Here is a 17,247-nt window from a genome sequence, read left to right on the forward strand (position 1 = left end):
TTGTTGAGAAACAGCTCCTAAAACATTATTTTACACTTTTGGTTGTTGAGAAACAGCTCCTAAAACATTATTTGACACTTTTGGTTGTTGAAAAACAGCTTCTAACCATTATTTGACACTTTGGTTGTTGAGAAACAGCTCCTAAAACATTATTTGACACTTTTGGTTGTTGAAAAACAGCTTCTAACCATTATTTGACACTTTGGTTGTTGAGAAACAGCTCCTAAAACATTATTTGACACTTTTGGTTGTTGAAAAACAGCTTCTAACCATTATTTGACACTTTGGTTGTTGAGAAACAGCTCCTAAAACATTATTTTACACTTTTGGTTGTTGAGAAACAGCTCCTAAAACATTATTTGACACTTTTGGTTGTTGAAAAACAGCTTCTAACCATTATTTGACACTTTGGTTGTTGAGAAACAGCTCCTAAAACATTAATTTACACTTTTGGTTATTGAGAAACAGCTCCTAAAACATTATTTGACACTTTTGGTTGTTGAAAAACAGCTTCTAACCATTATTTGACACTTTGGTTGTTGAGAAACAGCTCCTAAAACATTATTTTACACTTTTGGTTGTTGAGAAACAGCTCCTAAAACATTATTTGACACTTTTGGTTGTTGAAAAACAGCTTCTAACCATTATTTGACACTTTGGTTGTTGAGAAACAGCTCCTAAAACATTATTTTACACTTTTGGTTGTTGAGAAACAGCTCCTAAAACATTATTTGACACTTTTGGTTGTTGAAAAACAGCTTCTAACCATTATTTGACACTTTGGTTGTTGAGAAACAGCTCCTAAAACATTATTTTACACTTTTGGTTGAGAAACAGCTCCTAAAACATTATTTGACACTTTTGGTTGTTGAAAAACAGTTTCTAACCATTATTTGACACTTTGGTTGTTGAGAAACAGCTCCTAAAACATTATTTTACACTTTTGGTTATTGAGAAACAGCTCCTAAAACATTATTTGACACTTTTGGTTGTTGAAAAACAGCTTCTAACCATTATTTGACACTTTGGTTGTTGAGAAACAGCTCATAAAACATTATTTTACACTTTTGGTTGTTGAGAAACAGCTCCTAAAACATTATTTTACACTTTTGGTTGTTGAGAAACAGCTCCTAAAACATTATTTGACACTTTTGGTTGTTGAAAAACAGCTTCTAACCATTATTTGACACTTTGGTTGTTGAGAAACAGCTCCTAAAACATTATTTTACACTTTTGGTTGTTGAGAAACAGCTTCTAACCATTATTTGACACTTTGGTTGTTGAGAAACAGCTCCTAAAATATTATTTTACACTTTTGGTTGTTGAGAAACAGCTCCTAAGCATTATTTGACACTTTGGTTGTTGAGAAACAGCTCCTAAAACATTATTTTACACTTTTGGTTATTGAGAAACAGCTCCTAAAACATTATTTGACACTTTTGGTTGTTGAAAAACAGCTTCTAACCATTATTTGACACTTTGGTTGTTGAGAAACAGCTCCTAAAACATTATTTTACACTTTTGGTTGAGAAACAGCTCCTAAAACATTATTTGACACTTTTGGTTGTTGAAAAACAGCTTCTAACCATTATTTGACACTTTGGTTGTTGAGAAACAGCTCCTAAAACATTATTTTACACTTTTGGTTATTGAGAAACAGCTCCTAAAACATTATTTGACACTTTTGGTTGTTGAAAAACAGCTTCTAACCATTATTTGACACTTTGGTTGTTGAGAAACAGCTCATAAAACATTATTTTACACTTTTGGTTGTTGAGAAACAGCTCCTAAAACATTATTTGACACTTTTGGTTGTTGAAAAACAGCTTCTAACCATTATTTGACACTTTGGTTGTTGAGAAACAGCTCCTAAAACATTATTTTACACTTTTGGTTGTTGAGAAACAGCTCCTAAAACATTATTTTACACTTTTGGTTGTTGAGAAACAGCTCCTAAAACAAAATTATTTGACAAAATTATTTGACAAAATTATTTGACAAAATTATTTGACAAAATTATTTGACAAAATTATTTGACAAAATTATTTGACAAAATTATTTGACAAAATTATTTGACAAAATTATTTGACAAAATTATTTGACAAAATTATTTGACAAAATTATTTGACAAAATTATTTGACAAAATTATTTGACAAAATTATTTGACAAAATTATTTGACAAAATTATTTGACAAAATTATTTGACAAAATTATTTGACAAAATTATTTGACAAAATTATTTGACAAAATGTTGTACTTTTGTTGCGGCCGCAGATTACTATGAAAAACCTGTCAATCCGTCGTTCCGTCCGTCGTGCCACCATATATGGCCGTCAGTCCCTCACGCCTTGTGACACATCACGCCACCATATATGGTCAGCCTCGTGACACCTGTATAAAAACAACACAGTGAACATATACATATAAGAAGGGTAAAGTGCTAGGCTGAGGCAAAAAAGCCCAAAGGGCTTATTCGAGGCCTCTACCTATGTAAATCACAATGAAACATCTTGAGGCCTCTACCTATGTAAATCACAATGAAACATCTTGAGGCCTCTACCTATGTAAATCACAATGAAATATCTTGAGGCCTCTACCTATGTAAATCACAATGAAACATCTTGAGGCCTCTACCTATGTAAATCACAATGAAACATCTTGAGGCCTCTACCTATGTAAATCACAATGAAACATCTTGAGGCCTCTACCTATGTAAATCACAATGAAACATCTTGAGGCCTCTACCTATGTAAATCACAATGAAACATCTTGAGGCCTCTACCTTAAATGATTTGACAAAATGATTTGACAAAATGATTTGACAAAATGATTTGACAAAATGATTTGACAAAATGATTTGACAAAATGATTTGACAAAATGATTTGACAAAATGATTTGACAAAATTATTTGACAAAATTATTTGACAAAATTATTTGACAATTATTTTAATTTAATTTAAATTATTTGACAAAATTATTTGACAAAATTATTTGACAAAATTATTTGACAAAATTATTTGACAAAATTATTTGACAAAATTATTTGACAAAATTATTTGACAAAATTATTTGCCCCCCAAAATTATTTGTCCCCCAAAATTACTACCTTATTATCTACCTATGTATGTCAAATAAAATTATTTGCCAAAATTATTTGCCAAAATTATTTGCCAAAATTATTTGCCAAAATTATTTGACAAAATTATTTGACAAAATTTAAATTATTTGACAAAATTTAAATTATTTGACAAAATTTAAATTATTTGACAAAATTTAAATTATTTGACAAAATTTAAATTATTTGACAAAATTTAAATTATTTGACAAAATTTAAATTATTTGACAAAATTATTTGCCCCCCAAAATTATTTGCCCCCCAAAATTATTTGCCAACATTATTTGCCCCCCAAAATTATTTGCCCCCCAAAATTATTTGCCCCCCAAAATTATTTGCCCCCCAAAATGTTGTACTTTTGTTGCGGCCGCAGATTACTATGAAAAACCTGTCAATCCGTCGTTCCGTCCGTCGTGCCACCATATATGGCCGTCAGTCCCTCACGCCTTGTGACACATCACGCCACCATATATGGCCGTCAGCCTCGTGACACCTGTATAAAAACAACACAGTGAACATATAAATATAAGAAGGGTAAAGTGCTAGGCTGAGGCAAAAAAGCCCAAAGGGCTTATTCGAGGCCTCTACCTATGTAAATCACAATGAAACATCTTGAGGCCTCTACCTATGTAAATCACAATGAAACATCTTGAGGCCTCTACCTATGTAAATCACAATGAAACATCTTGAGGGCTCTACCTATGTAAATCACAATGAAACATCTTGAGGCCTCTACCTATGTAAATCACAATGAAATATCTTGAGGCCTCTACCTATGTAAATCACAATGAAACATCTTGAGGCCTCTACCTATGTAAATCACAATGAAACATCTTGAGGCCTCTACCTATGTAAATCACAATGAAACAACTTATACGAGGCCTCGAATCACAATGAAACATTGTACAAGAAATATAGAATATCCAGAAAACATGATTGCAGTATATAAAACATAGCTGGGCCCCCTGTATCTGATGGAGAACTGACACAGACCAGTACGGACCTCTGGGAAATGTAAATGATTTGCCTGTCTCGTATTGAAGTGGTGCACATCACTGTTAAACTGGTCTTTACATGGCAAAGGAAATGAAACTGGCTGGAACAATACTTTAAAAATAAAGTTGCAGGTTTGGTATGTATTTAAATTAAAATTTAAGCTGGACCAACCAACCAAATTTTGTAAAATATTGAGTTGTTTGAAAATAGGGGCAGCATGAGCAGACCAATCACTGTATGTGGCAATCCTGCAGAATCTTTTTTGCAACATGCAAACATTGCAAGAGTTTGTGAAGATGTGTATTATAAGTAGCTCCCCAAATGATATTGCAATATATAAGATATGGATAAATTAAGCTATAATAAAGAGTTGGGAGACAGTTTTGATTAACCAGTCAGACTATGGAATTTGCTAATAATGCCAATATATTTTGATATTTTCTTACAGACATGGCTAATGTGGTTGGTCCAGCTTAGTCTTTCATGGATAATTACACCAAGGAAGGTTGTTGATGTAACCTGAGAAGTTGGATCATCTCCTATAGACAGACACCTGACGCCACCATATGGTCGTCAATCCGGTACGCCTCGTGACGTCATGCCACCATATATGGCCGTCAGTCCCTCACGCCTCGTGACACGACCATATATGGCCGTCTCCATATATGAAGATCACGACATTGACCACTGAACTGGAGTTCTCAACAAGCCAGAAAATTAAGGCCCGGCGTTGGAGTGAAATGCATGCTCAGAAAGCCCATAGTGTTTTCAGATGGAAGTTATTGATTTCTGAGAAATCCCTCTGCATTTGTGAGAAAATGATGAATCGTTCAAAGGCCTTGAATCCAGAGAATTAATTTACCACCACCAAAGGTTTGTAAATAAATAAACATTCCCTAATGGTCATACATTTTTCTCTTATAGTTCCAAGCTATTATTGACCTGCTGAAAAGCAGGCATACTGTGTCTGTGAAGGTTGAGGAATGTAAGTGGAGGCTTGATGCAAGGTGCTGTTTAAATTATGAGGCTCATTAGGAGCTCACTGAAGTCTTGACTACAAACGATACCTAAACCTGAAGAGAGCTCATTTTACCCATTCCTAAAACTTTGTCAAGGATGTCTTTCAAAGGTACACAACTAACACAAGATTAACATAGATTTGCAAGGATTATTTTATGATTATCAGAATGGCCGGCTGTTTTAACCACTTTCAACATCCATATTTTGGGAATGTCATTGTAGGCTAAAACTTGTCAAAAGAGTTGTAACACATTTCTTAAAATAGCATAATTACTAGCTCACAATCTGAGCATGCAAATCGACTATTTTCACCAAATGACTTGTGCGATTAAAGTCATTAAATTATTCGCCAAATGTGACAGAATCCAGCAAAAAGGCCCTCAACTCTACTTTTCTATTTTTCAGATTTTTACAGATTATTAAAGTACAGAATGTAAGCTTTCATATAAAAAACAAACAAAACATTCAATGAAATTGGACAATAATTGAAGGAGATATAACCATTTTAAAATGATTGGGGCCTTTCACCCAAAGCTGAGAAAAGGCCCTTTCAATATTCACAACATTTTTAACACCTTAGAGCTGGACAGAAGTGGGTGTGACAATGGGAGGGACAATAGGTACTTAACTCCACCCACAATGACCACCTTAGAACGTTTTAGCTGTCAACAGTGCAACACTAGAAACACAGACATGTTTAAGCCAGTAGAACAAACAATGCAATTTGTAAGGTGCCCCAATAAACCCTTTTGAAAGTACTAAGTATTAAATACTAAGTACTTTAAAAAAAACTATTCAATTTAACTTATACACTACGTGGTTGTAAATAGCTGCAGTACACCATTTTATGCAGGTCTACTTTAAGCAATCAAAGTCAGACAATTGACCCAGTATTTTAAATAAATAAAATCGACGCATCAGGCTATGATGAGTTGTGCGCTTGTAGATTTGCTATTTTTAATAAACAGATCTGTCCACATGCAGTCACAATGCCTTGTTTCTATTTAGTGTGCAAGGCTTACATCCGGTCTAAAGCCCACCCACTGTATGCGCTGATTTCCATACACAATACATACGAATTATTTCCTATTTTTTTTCTATTTCTTTTCCTTCTTTTTCTTATTATTTCTCATTTCTTATTATTTCTCATTTCTTATTATTTCTCATTTCTATTATTTCTCATTTCTTATTATTTCTCATTTCTTTTTTTTTCTTTCTATTTTTCCTATTTTTTTCTTATGAAAAAAACTTGCGTTCTCTCGATTGCGCGACAAAAACTTGCGCTCTCTCGATTGCGCGACAATCGAATTTTTTCCTATATATTTTTTTTTTCCTATTTATTTTCTTATTATTTCTCATTTCTTGGCTGTCTGCTAAGTGGACGTGTGTGAGAGTGTGTGTGTGTGTGTGTGTGTGTGTGTGTGTGTGTGTGTCTGTGCGTGCGCACACACACTCAGTCAACACTATATACACATATATACACATTTAATGTGTGTACAAAATGTTCAGAGGTGCTGCACATTATTCTGTATTTCACCACAATTTCTAAATAGTCACAGATTAAGTGTGACCGTCATTACGTACCTCGATCAAAGCATTGAATCATCGCGCCAGGCTCTGAGGTAGGCACATCGTTCCCCTGGGACTCACAAACCTGATTTCAAGTGGCTGTATCCAGGCAACCATGGCAACATGATTATCATTCATGTGTAAACCACTTTACTTTTACTCAGTAACTATTTTACACTCTGAATTTCCAAACATACAAAGCTGTGACAGAATAATAGCGGGGGAACAATGGAAAATACAATGTTATGCGAATGCGTGTGATATACTGTAGCCCCTTGAATTACAATAATATGCATCAAGGGAGAATGAGAAAACAAATGTAGCAAATTTAGCATTTTTTTAATTTTGAATGTAAATCTAATGTAGGCTACAATGTTTCAATTTACCATGTAACACAACATTTCCACTACGGTAATACATATAAGAACACAGGAAATTTGTTCCCCATCTATTTATCTATTCATGTAATTATCTAACTCTTGGTTATTAACATGTTAGTCAGGGAGTTAAACCTTTGCCGTTGCATTAACAATCACTTTCCACCGGATGTCTCTATTTCGGGTATGTAGATTATTGTTATACAACAAGTCACATTGTGTTGCATTGAGAGGTGGCGGATGAGCAATTTTCGCCAACACCATCATACAACAAGCATAAAATAGGGTTTAAGTGGTTTATTTATAGGTGCCATGCAATACAAATCACCCATTTCCCCATGTAAGTTGTATAATTTACAATTTACGCATTTAGCAGACGCTCTTAATCCAGAGCGATTTACATTTAGCAATAAAAAAAAGCATGGCATGAATAATAAGGATGAACCTATAGCCAATGTATGCATGTGAAAATATAGACATGATGCTTTCTCACATGGCCAGGGAAAGGCTCAAGAATCGAGGAAGTGACAGTGGGTCAATTCTGCCCTCACTATCTCGCCCCTCCCCCACCTCTCCCGCAATCCACAGAGGTATTGTGGTCATAAAGGTCAGTGAGGAATGGAGGATGTGAAGCTGCAGTGATTAGCCTCGTTCTACCTCATTTAATGTCTACATCTTTTCTGGCCCAGTCCGTGGGCGGAAATTTGCTGATTAACCCATTCTGACCGGGCACCCATTTTGGTGTTAGCATCATGTTATGCTTTAGCTATTGAAAAATAGCAGATCTACAAGCTCATAGCGCGCCACCGAGTGGCGCGCTACGAGCTTGTAGGTCTGCTATTTTTGAAAAATCGAAGAACGACTGACATTTTTTAGAATCTGATCTCAGGTCAGAATGGGTTCATCAGACCAGTGTGTGTCCAGGGGAAACCTCGTATGAATCTGATCTCAGGTCAGAATGGGTTAAACAAGTGAAGCGCCACCCTGCTGTTGAGGAGCCTGAATCAGGCCCCTTCCTCCAGGCTAGGATGTTCTGTACACAGAGTTCCAAAAGGAAATGTGTTATCACCGTCTTGTTTGCAATTGTGTTATATTGGGTTATAATATATAATATTTTCTGTGGTTAAATATGCTAATTATATTCACACCCAATCTAGTCCTATATATTGACGATTAGAGAAATGGTCAGTTTGGTCACCATGATGGCCATTTGGCTCAGTACAGTACGCCCGAGGCGAGTTGGTAAAGGGGCGAGTCGTCTGGTATTCTATAAATGCACCATTTACCATTTAAACACTGCTGTAACTCGCAATAATAATAATAATAATAATACAAATAATAATAAAGCTTTATTTGTATAGAGCGCCGCAGTCTCTCCCCCTTTCAGAAAAACGAGTGGCCCAGGAAATGAAAACACAATGCATTCTCCCATCGGCACTTCTAATATAATTTATTTAAAGACGGTTACGCCGCGGACAAAGCCAACTCGGATCGTGACAAATCATGACAATGAACACAATGTTTTGGGCCGATCAAATCATTAGAAAGAAGAAAAGAAAGTCAGGAGACAACACTATTTGTTTTGTTTTTCGTCTTATAAATTAATTAATTAATTAATTAATTAATTAATTATATTAGAAGTGCCGATGGGAGAATGCATTGGGTTTTCATTTCCTGGGCCACTCGTTTTTCTGAAAGGGGGAGGGACTGCGGCGCTCTATAGCACCTTTCATGACATGAAATGCAGCTCAAAGTGCTTTACAGAGTGTAGAAGTGGGTCTTGAGCTGTGCTTTAAAAATGTCAACAGAGGCTGCCCGTAGTGCCCCATATAGTCGGGGATCCACAGGCCCAAAAGCTCTTGAAAATGGGTTGAACCTGTGATGTCATGCTATACTTTTTTTTTGTGTTTTTTCTATTAATTTGGTCATTAAGGTCCATAGAATAAGAGGGCTGCTCTGCCGGAAACATCGCGAAAAAAAAGTTATGGCCATTTTAGTATAATGAAGCCTTTATTTTTTTGCCCATTTTCGCCTATTGTAAAAAACTAGGTTTCTTTTCTTAAAGTGCTCAGTAGGTTGTGTAGGCTGTCAATAAATGATTCCCAGAACACATGTGTGAACAACACCAAGTCCAGAAATACACTCACAAAGCCTTTCCAAATGATTTATAGCCATTTTTGGTACCAAAAATTCATCCGTTTTTTGCATTTTTCCCAATACTTTCATCTTTACTTCAATAGTAATCAACTTTGCCATGGGTTATGACATCAGCCAATGTCTCATTCTTTTCATCAATCTTTATAGTCATTCCACATTTTTTTAAATTAAAATCAACCCTAAATTAAAGGAACTGTGGTGACTTTATTACCCTAATGCTCAAAATTCCCAGAGCCTTTTTTTTCTTGAAAACAACTGTACCCCCACAAAATAAAAGTGTAACACAACAAATTCAAAACAACACAAGTATTTTTTTTATTATTATAAAATAAACAGATGTGCACAGCTGATTCGTTATGTTAGTTGAAATATCACACCTAGTGTGAAGTGAGCTGTGCTATTTATGAATACTAATATATATTGTCTCTGTTGTGATCATAGTGATGCAATTGCTATCCTTGATCTTGATTGGCGTACATACATGCTAAACGTCCCATGACGCTTGGAGCTATACTCCTTCCAGAAGCACAGCTCAAAAAAGGAAATTAAACATTGTCTGAATAAAATAATGTCTAATATCACGAAAATGAAAATTATCAGGAAAATGAAAACGACTAACTAATCAACTCACTCACTGTCACTGTCTTCGAGTGTGAGTTCAACTCGTGAACATCTTTTGGGGTCCCCAGTGCAGAGACAGGCAATGACATACTTGACACCGGCTCTTGCACAGGAGCATCCTCTGGCACACTTGCTTTTCTTGCAGTGGCAATATTTGGTGCGCTTGTATTGTGCAGGTTTTGCATCCTTCAGCATCATTGTTGCCACCAGCTTACCATTGACAAGCTCTCTGCCAAAGTTGGTTGCCACAGGGTAGGTTGGCTGAGACATGTGTGCCCTCTTACATACAACCAACTGATGCAGGGCTCTGAGAAGGTGTAATTTGAAGGCATCTTCAGTAGGTGGAAGGCAACGCATGTCTCCTTTGATGTTGCCAAAAAGATGGGCTCGCAGTGTATCCAAGTTACCACTGAAGTCACTCCTCTCATACAGTGAAGCCATGTATCATCTAGCCGCTGTCCCGACATCTTGTGTAACATCCAGACTTTCCCCAGAGTCACCATTTTGGCACAGAGGCAGAAGGTCTTTCAGGTGATCTACGGCAGCTTTGTAGGCACGTCTTTTTCCTCTTCTGTAAAGATAGCTCACTGTGTCACATCCAGTCAGTATGTAGGTGCTGAGGAGTATGGATGAAAGATCGGAAGCTTCAACATCATACTTCACTGCCAGGGCATCCACAATTGCATGAGCAGGTAGGTAGATATCCATCTTCTTTACCCATAGCTCCTGTAGGCCATCCATGTGTGTGATGTAATATGCACATCATGATCACATCTGTGTCAGTAGCCACAACCAGCCCGTTCGTGGTGCAGATGTTCTACTGAGTATGCAATGTGGGCAAACATCCTAGTATCTTCCTCCTCATGCTTCTCACAGTTCTGGAAGTTCTGGAAGCTCAACCTGGCAATCTGCTGATAACAGAACAGTGCGACTAGGATCACGGAGCCAGATCCATCCCTTGACCAAGGTTATGCCATGCGAAAAGGGAATAAGGCTGACTACTTGGCTGCAATCAAGACATCCCTTGGCAGTTCATGGTGTGAAGTGGACAGATTGCCACCATTCGACAAGCCTGTTGTAATGGTGGTTGATGCCATGGCATTCATCCAGCGTCAACAACATCTTGGTTGCAGCACCTTCCATGAACTGCAAGAAAAATACCTGAAGCAGCTCCTTAGTGATATCCCAGACAACTGTGACTGCATCCACTTTGTTGGTGATCGATATGATGTCTCCAGCAAGATGAAGGAGTACAAGCCACATGATAGTCTTGCCTTACCTGAATGGAAAGGCTTTGTTCAAAATCCACTGAATAAAGCAAACCTGTTGAACTATATGGGAGAAGCATGGGCTGCTCAGCACAAATCACTTCCTGCTGGATGCACACTTATTCTGGGTGGACTTTTCCATGATCCTAGTCGCACTGTTCTGTTATCAGCAGATTGTCAGGTTGAGCTTCCAGAACTGTCCTGTGAGAAGCATGAGGAGGCAGATACCAGGATGTTTGCCCACATTGCATACTCAGTAGAACATCTGCACCACGAACGGGCTGTAGTTGTGGCTACTGACACAGATGTGATCATGATGTGCATATATTACATCACACACATGGATGGCCTACAAGAGCTATGGGTAAAGAAGATGGATATCTACCTACCTGCTCATGCAATTGTGGATGCCCTGGCAGTGAAGTATGATGTTGAAGCTTCCGATCTTTCATCGATACTCCTCAGCACCTACATACTGACTGGATGTGACACAGTGGGCTATCTTTACAGAAAAAGACGTGCCTACAAAGCTGCCGTTGATCACCTGAAAGACCTTCTGCCTCTGTGCCAATACGGTGACTCTGGGGAAAGTCTGGATGTTACACAAGATGTTGTGACAGCGGCTAGACGATACATGGCTTCACTGTATGAGAGGAGTGACTTCAGTGGTAACTTGGATGCACTGGGAGCCCATCTTTTTGGCAACATCAAAGGAGACCTGCGTTGCCTTCCACCTACTGAAGATGCCTTCAAATTACACCTTCTCAGAGCCCTGCATCAGTTGGTTGTATGTAAGAGGGCACACATGTCTCAGCCAACCTACCCTGTGGCAATCAACTTTGGCAGAGAGCTTGTCAATGGTAAGCTGGTGGCAACAATGATGCTGAAGGATGCAAAACCTGCACAATACAAGCGCACCAAATATTGCCACTGCAAGAAAAGCAAGTGTGCCAGAGGATGCTCCTGTGCAAGAGCCGGTGTCAAGTATGTCATTGCCTGTCTCTGCACTGGGGACCCCAAAAGATGTTCACGAGTTGAACTCACACTCGAAGACAGTGACAGTGAGTGAGTTGATTAGTTAGTTGTTTTCATTTTCCTGATCATTTTCATTTTCGTGATATTAGACATAATCTTTATTTTATTCAGACAATGTTTAATTTCCTTTTTTGAGCTGTGCTCCTGCTATCATAAATAGCACAGCTCACTTCACACTAGGTGTGATATTTCAACTAACAAAGAATCAGCTGTGCACATCTGTTTATTTTATAATAAAAAAATACTTGTGTTGTTTTGAATTTGTTGTGTTACACTTTTATTTTGTGGGGGTACAGGTGTTTTCAAGAAAAAAAAAAGGCTCTGGGAATTTTGAGCATAAGGGTAATAAAGTCACCACAGTTCCTTTAATTTAGGGTTGATTTTAATTAAAAGAATTGTGGAATGACTATAAAAATTGATGAAAAGAATGACACATTGGCTGATGTCATAACCCATGGCAAAGTTGATTACTATTGAAGTAAAGATGAAAGTATTGGGAAAAATGCAAAAAACGGATGAATTTTTGGTACCAAAAATGGCTATAAATCATTTGGAAAGGCTTTGTGAGTGTATTTCTGGACTTGGTGTTGTTCACATTATGTGTTCTGTGTATCTGGGAATCATTTATTGACAGCCTACACAACCTACTGAGCACTTTAAGAAAAGAAACCTAGTTTTTTACAATAGGCGAAAATGGGCAAAGAAATATAGGCTTCATTATACTAAAATGGCCATAACTTTTTTTCGCGATGTTTCCGGCAGAGCAGCCCTCTTATTCTATGGACCTTAATGACCAAATTAATAGAAAAAACACCAAAAAAAAGTATAGCATGACATCACAGGTCCTCTCAAATTTCCGGTGACTGGATCCCCGACTAATATGTACTGTATGCTATTCCCATGCCAGACCACTGAACGGTGTTTGGTTCAGAGAAACAGTGTGATCTACATGTCATGTGGCCCAGTAACACAGTAGGTTACACAACATGGCCCCTAGTGTAATTATCATGGCAGACAGACCCCTGAACAGTGTTTGTTGGTCCAAGTTTGGTATATACTGTGTATGTAGATAGATACGATTCATTAAGCTACAGTGACTTAATGAGTGTATTCAATACATAAAATAAATACATAGAGGAATAAAGATTGAAAAGATATGTGATCACCCTGAAACAATTTACGTAAAAAGTAAAACGCATTTTGATAGATCATCAGACAAAGAATATTTCATAATCGATATAGGCTATATCCATTTCAGCCTTACTTAGAGGGTCCAGACAAAATTATAAAAGGTGATTTTGAATTAAGTTAAGCCTAACTCAGTTGAAAAGCATCTCATCATAATTCTTCTGTTATTTCGGCAAGCAACTTAAAGGCTGTAGAATACTGTAATTCCTAGTATGACTACGCTGTGTTGGGCTGGGGAATACCAACATGTTTAAAGATTAAACAATGCAAGACCGTTATTGGAGGCTAAAACTTAAAATGTTTAAAATATAAAAAATTATAGGAGCAATACCATTGTGTTGACCATAGACTGTAGGAGCAGTCCATGTGTGTTTTAATCTTGAATCCCAGGCTTGCTTTCTCAGAGCGTTGAAGTGAAAAGTGATAAGCTGTTAACATGCGTCATATTTGTTTACATTGTGCAGTGCACATACCACAGGCAATGTGTTAATACATTTTCTCTTCCAATTCTGTGTACTGCCATATAAATTGTTCAATCTAATTTCATAAAAACACAGACGGACTCATGTCACGACTCAATCGGTTTAACCGTGGCCCAGTGAGTGAGCTGCTCACTCATTGATCCACTGTTTTGAGCTCAATTCAGCATGGAGTGAGTTTGGCGTTTCCTGTGTCCATGTGTGTTTGTTTTGACATTTTGACCAACATGTCTAATTTAGGCATAGGGGCACTGCACATGCAGGTGGCTTATTATGCGACGTGTTCTTTTTGGAGAGGCCAGGCAGATTGTACTGTCTGGTGTTAAAGCATTTGCATTAAATGTAAAATGTATCCATGTCTCCCATTCCACCGAGTCAGGCAGTATTGTTTTATTTTGCTTTGAGACTCTAGCCACAACACAGTCCTGTCCATGTACAGCTTAATGTAGTCTTAGTTTTTGGCTGAACTGCACTTTCCCTTTGACAACTTGTATTTAATAAAAACTCTTGAAACCTGCACTTGCATCCAAGAATGTTATTCCAAAAAGGCTTCCAAAATAACTAGAAAATTAGGCTGAGCCTAATCACAAGCAATGACTGTTATGGTTTCCGGCCTCAGCTGCCTGACTCAGACGACACATAGCTGCATAAGCATATTGATAACCATGACATGTTGATTGTCTATACTGTATCAGAGGACTGACTGTACGTACAATATGATATGAGATGCAAGCGTGTTCCTGCTCATTCTGTTATCATGGTTTCCATAATCTACTAGGGACGTCATATATTACTCTGTGTGTAATAAACTTCAGAATGTATGGTAGCATATCACTGTTGTGTTGGCATGTGTTCTCCGCACCTACGACTCGCAATGGATCTTCACCCACCACCCAAAAGGGATTGTATGTAGACTTCTAGATGCCTTAGAGATGGTCGCCCTTTAAATCATTACAATGACCAGGCACTGAAATCCTAAAATTGCTATTGATTCGGACATCATTTCCCATACTTGTGCACTGCATATCATACATATTAAAGGAAAGGTGATATGAGCATCATAAAGGGTTTTGTTTAATCTTGTATGTTACTTATTTTGTATTCTTTTCTCAGAGTCCCATGCTTAAATCTCTATAGATCGCTCTTCAAAGTCATGAATACGATATTCCTGCATTTTGTCCCTTTTATGATCATTGTCAACTGATTGTGGTTATATTTTAAGTGCTTTGAAGAAAAAGTTAATCACCAGACACATGCACACCTAGATATCCTTAGAAGGAAACACAATTTGACAGTCGAGAGAGTTAGCATGTATGTAGGTCAAACCTGCCAAAATTACACTGAGTTGACAAATTATCACACACACACACACACACACACACACACACACACACACACACACACACACACACACACACACAGAGCGAGAGAGAGAGAGAGAGAGAGGCCTGCATCGGCCAAGCATTAATAACATTTTCATTGACACAGTCACCATTGCACCACCACCTCTGTGGTCTTTGTGTGCCATTTCGCACCATTAATCTCAGTTCTGTGTGCTCTGGTTAAAATCACTCACCCGGACACCTGTTGGGAGGTTTTAACCCATTCTGAACGGGCACCCATTCTGGTGTTAGCATCATGTTATGCTTTAGCTATTGAAAAATAGCAGATCTACAAGCTCATAGCGCGCCACTCGGTGGCGCGCTATGAGCTTGTAGGTCTGCTATTTTTGAAAAATCGAAGAACGACTGACATTTTTCTAGAATCTGATCTCAGGACAGAATGGGTTCATCAGACCAGTGTGTGTCCAGTGGAAAACCTCGTATGAATCTGATCTCAGGTCAGAATGGGTTAATGACATGTCCCGCCGAGTGCATCGTGATTCGTGCGGCCGACTGAAGCGGATGATGTGTCACTAATGGGGTAGCAACCTGCAGGCTTACATTACGCTCAGAAGAGTGCTTTTTTTCATTTTCACTTTGGTAGCTTATATTGAATAAATATTATATTTGAGATTCATTTACTGGGTAATGTGGTCCTCTTTTCTTGCAGTTTTTTATTTTATTTCACTGCCTGAGGGTGGATTTGTACTCGCTCGGCGAAAATACTCGATCTACAAGCTCACATTGCGTGCCATCCACAGCGTATTATGAGCTTGTAGATCGGCTGTTGTATTCCTGTTCTTCTCATACGGTCCCTTCCATCTATGCCTCCCACATGCACTCAATCTTGGGCACCTGCTGAGAAGCACCACATCTATTTTCCTCTTCATTTTTCTCAGTCCCCCAGACAGACTTTCTCCACCCAGGGGACTGTAGTGGTACACATTATTATGGATTTCTATAGCTGCTACTAGCTCAAAGGAATGACTATCACCATGAAACAGTTGAGAGTAAATGTACAGCAGAGGGAGAGAATACAAGGAACACCTTGGAAAGTCCATATGTCAAAATCATATCACCGATATTGAGATGAAATCATGCTGCATGCACTGACAACCCTTTTGAAAAAAACTCGACGAACACCCGCAAAACAGTCGACTTCTCTTTCCATAACGCCCACAGACACGAGAGGAACTCATTGGCTCGGTTATAAGGGGTCTAAGCAGCTGATAGCAATCTACATGCAGCGTAGTATAGCTCCTTTTCATTTATCTATCAAAAGGGGCACCATTGTCATGGAAACCATCTTGCAGAACTATGATGCTCCATGAGGTATATTTATGGCAATTAATACCTGGCAGGCTTAATGTGACAGCAGGATTCGGAAGGAAAGGAGAGGGGAAAGTGATTTTCATTTAATTTGAAATCTTAGTGTTTATGCCAATTATCTGGGTGGAGAACCACTCTAAAAAAAAAGAACGTTGCTTTTCATGATTTTCGACTATGAAAAGAAAAAGTAGAAAATCATGAAAAATGTCGTTGAAAAGCATGATTTTCCATCTCCTTTTTTTGTCCCCCCCACTATTCAGAGAACGCCAAATCGAATGGTTTAGGTCTCCCTTTGTTCGACCTTTGGAAGTGGTTAAACGTCCTAACACTCCTCATTCTCTCTAAACCTAATTGTCACACGGAGAGAGCGTGACGAATAACGAGGCTCTAGTCTTGTTAAAACAGGAAGTCCGGTAGGTAAAGAAAACAGGTGAACTGGAGTATGCCTTTGCCAGAAGTAGGCTATATAATGTTGTATACCAGTGGTTCCCAAAGTGGGGTCCGGGGACCCCTAGGGGTCCTTGAGGGAGTTCCAGGGGGACCCCAGCTAAATGATAGTTTGGAAACAAATGGACCCTTATGGGTCCGGAACACTGAGAGTGTACAAATGGAACCAAATGGACCCGCCATTTGTACACTCTCAGAGTTAAATGAACATTGATTTGGAGGTTTGACAGAGATAGAAATGCCATTCTCAGAGATAGAAATG

The sequence above is a fragment of the Protomyctophum bolini genome (genome assembly GCF_963924005.1).
Source record: "Protomyctophum bolini genome assembly, chromosome: 3".
Taxonomy (NCBI): domain Eukaryota; kingdom Metazoa; phylum Chordata; class Actinopteri; order Myctophiformes; family Myctophidae; genus Protomyctophum; species Protomyctophum bolini.